At 34.3% G+C, this 3,413-nt stretch overlaps 1 non-coding gene across 1 annotated transcript; it reads right to left on the bottom strand.

The window, feature by feature from the left end:
• Positions 1 to 2,778: 2,778 nt before the first annotated feature.
• On the bottom strand, positions 2,779 to 2,882 carry LOC138166883 (U6 spliceosomal RNA). Its single transcript, XR_011169762.1, has one exon. It is a non-coding gene; the product is annotated as a U6 spliceosomal RNA (small nuclear RNA).
• Positions 2,883 to 3,413: the final 531 nt, after the last annotated feature.

The raw sequence follows: 3,413 nt of genomic DNA, 5'->3' as shown, positions 1-3,413 counted from the left end.
ACAAAACACAAATGAGAGAGAGCAAATAGTTCCCTTCAATCTGCAGACTATGTAGTTCTTTCTTTGGATGTGGATATCCTTTCCATCATGAGTCTTGCCCAGTCTATCAAAGATAGTCATCACACATATGATGTGTCTGTAATTGTGTACAAAGTTCTCCTGGTTCTGCTCTCCTCACTCAGCATCAGTTTATATAAGTCTCTCCAGGTTATTATGAAGTCTGCTGCTCCTCATTTCCTATAGCACAATAGTATTCCATTACATTCAGATACCACACTTTGTTTATCCATTCCCCAATTGATGGGCATCCCCTTGATTTCCAATTCTTTGCCACTACAAATAAAGCTGCTATAAATATTTTTGTACATATGTGTCCTTCTTGCACTTCTATGACTTCTTTGGGATACAGCCCTAGAACAGGTATTGCTGGGTATGCACTTTTTATAGCACTTTGGGCAAAGTTCCAGATTGCTCTACAGAATGGTTGGATAAGTTCACAACTCTGCCAACAATGCATTAGTGTTATAGTTTTGCCACATCCTCTCCAGCATTTATTATTTTCCTGTGTTGTCATCTTAGCCAATTTGACCAGTGAAATGTGGTATCTCAGAGTTGTTTTGATTTGCATTTCTCTAATCAATAGTGATTTAGAGCATTTTTTCATATACTTATAGACATCTTTAATTCTTCATCTTAAAACTGTCTTTCCATATCTTTTGACCACTTATCAATTGGGGAATGACTTGTATTCTTATATATTTGACTCAATTCTCTGTATATTTTAGTAACATAGCCTTTATCAGAAATATTGGTTTTCAAAATTCTTTCCCAATTTCCCAGTTCCCTACTAATCTTGGTTAATTGACTTTTTTGTACAAAAACTTTTCAATTTAACGTAATGAAAATTATCCATTTTGCATTTCATAATGCTCTCTAACTCTTGTTTGGTCATAAAATCTTTCCTTCTCCATAAATCTGACAGGTAAACTATTCCTTGCTCTCCCAGTTGCTTATCAGCCTTTATATCTAGATCATGTACCCATTTAGACATGATTTTGGTATATGGTGTAAGATATTGATCTATACCCAGTTTCTGCCATACTATTTTCCAGTTTTCCCCGCAGTTTTTGTCAAATAGTGAGTTCTTATCCCAGAAGATGGAGTCTTTCGAATTATCAAACAGTAGATTACTATAGTCATTGACTGCTGTGTCTTGTGTACTTAATCTATTTTGCTGATCCACTACTCTATTCCTCAGCCAGTACTAAGTTTTGATAACTGCTGCTTTATAATACAGATTAAAATCTGGTATGGTTAGACCACCTTCCCTAGCATTTCTTTTCATTAATTCCCTTGATATTCTGGACCTTTTGTTCTTCCAGATGAATTTTGTTACTATTTTATCTAGCTCTATAAAGGATTTTTTTTGGTAGATTGATTGATACGGCACTAAATATGTAAATTAATTTAGGTAAAATTGTCATTTTTATTATATTAGCTTTACCTAGCCATGAGCAACTGATGTTTTTCCAGTTATTTAGATCTGACTTTATTTGTGTGAAAAGTGTTTTGTAATTGTGTTCATATGGTCCTGGGTGTGTTTTGGCAGGTATATTCCCAAACATTTTATAATATCTACAGTAACTTCAAATGGAATTTCTCGTTCTATTTCTTGTTTTTGGATTTCATTAGAAATATATAGGAATGCTGAGGATTTATATGGGTTTATTTTATATCCTGAAACTTTGCTAAATTTATTTATTATCTCCAGTAGTTTTTTACTTGATTCTCTAGGATTCTCTGAGTATATCATCATCATCATCTGCAAAGAGTAATAGCTTAGTCTCTTCTTTGCCTAATCAGATGCCTTCAATTTCTTTTTCTTCCCTTATTGCTACCACTGACATTTCTAATGCAAAAGTGAATAAGAGGTGTAATCATGGCCATCCTTATTTCACCCCTGATCTTAGTGGAAGCTTTTCCCCATTACATATAGTACTTGCTGATGGTTTTAGATAGGTGTTACTTATTATTTTAAGGAAGACCCCATTAATTCCTATACATTATAGTGTTTTTAACAGGAATGGGTGTTGTATTTTGTCAAAAGCCTTTTCTGCATCTATTGAGATAATCATTTGGTTTCTCCTAGTTTTATTGTTGATATGATCAATTATACTGACAGTTTTCCTATTATTGAACCATCCTTGCATTCCTGGAATAAATCCTACCTGATATAAGTGTATTATTCTTGTGATAAATCTTTTTTTTCTTAAGAAATTGGGGTTAAGTAATTTGCTCAAGATTACATGGCCAGTTATTTTGTGTGGGTGCGAAGTCTCTGAGGCCAGAACTGATCCCGGGTCTCTTGACGCTGGGGCCAGTGCTCTTACTCACTGTGCCACCTGGCCACCCCTGTGGTAAGTCTTTTTACTTTTATTTTATTTAAAATTTTTGCATCTATATTCATGAGGGAAATTGGCCTATAATTTTCTTTCTCCATTTTGTCTCTTCCTGATTTAGGTATCGGTACCATATTTGTGTTATAAAAAGAATTTGGTAGGACTCCTTCTCCAATTTTCCCAAAAAATTTGTAGAGTATTAGAATCAATTGTTCTTTAAATGTTTGATAGAATCCACTAGTATATCCACCTGGCCCTGGAGATTTTATCCCTTTGTAGTTCATCAATGGCCTGTTCAATTTCTTTTTCTGAAATCGGGTTAAGTATTTTATTTCCTCTTCAGTTAATGTAGACAACTTATATTTTTGTAAATATTCATAAAAATGTGGAAAGCTTCATGAATTTGCATGTCATCCTTGTAACAGGGGTCATGTTAATATTTTCTGTGTCATTCCAATTTTAGTATATGTGCTGCCTAAGCAAGAACCCTCATCTTGTTTTAACCCTGTTCGCCATTGCCTGTCACTCTTGCCCTGGCCATACCCACATTTATCCTTCCTATAGCCAAATGTTTTTTTTTTTTATTTGCTCACTTGATTTTGGTTAGACTTCTGTTTTAATTGGTATAAAGAACTCCTATTAAGGTAAACCCTTTTTAACAGTTCAAATAGGCAATTACTCCATAACATAACCTTAAAAAGTTGCTGAGTTAGCTATGTGATCTAGAAGAAATTTTGAGTTTATATTTTCCCTTTAAGACATTGAGACATACAAATCTATATGTGCGGTAGATTATGATGGTGTCCTACTCATTCACAGAATGATTAAGTATAATTTCAGTTGACTGGGATATTTATCTAACTGGTACCCCTTTAACTCTTAGACTTTAACACATGCGCACATTTGTTCAGAATTGGCATGGTGTAATGACTAATTTGACCTTTTGCCTTTGCAGTTCTCCAGTCCCCAGCTGTTGGTATTTATTCCCACCTACAAGCCCAGTCCTGTCTATGC

Source organism: Petaurus breviceps, unplaced genomic scaffold (genome assembly GCF_028583685.1).
Source record: "Petaurus breviceps papuanus isolate PSGF00001 unplaced genomic scaffold, PetGlider_PUasm1.0 226, whole genome shotgun sequence".
In the NCBI taxonomy this organism is placed as follows: domain Eukaryota; kingdom Metazoa; phylum Chordata; class Mammalia; order Diprotodontia; family Petauridae; genus Petaurus; species Petaurus breviceps.
Note: the sequence above shows the minus strand (reverse complement) of the source record. Positions and strands in the feature narration are given on the sequence as shown.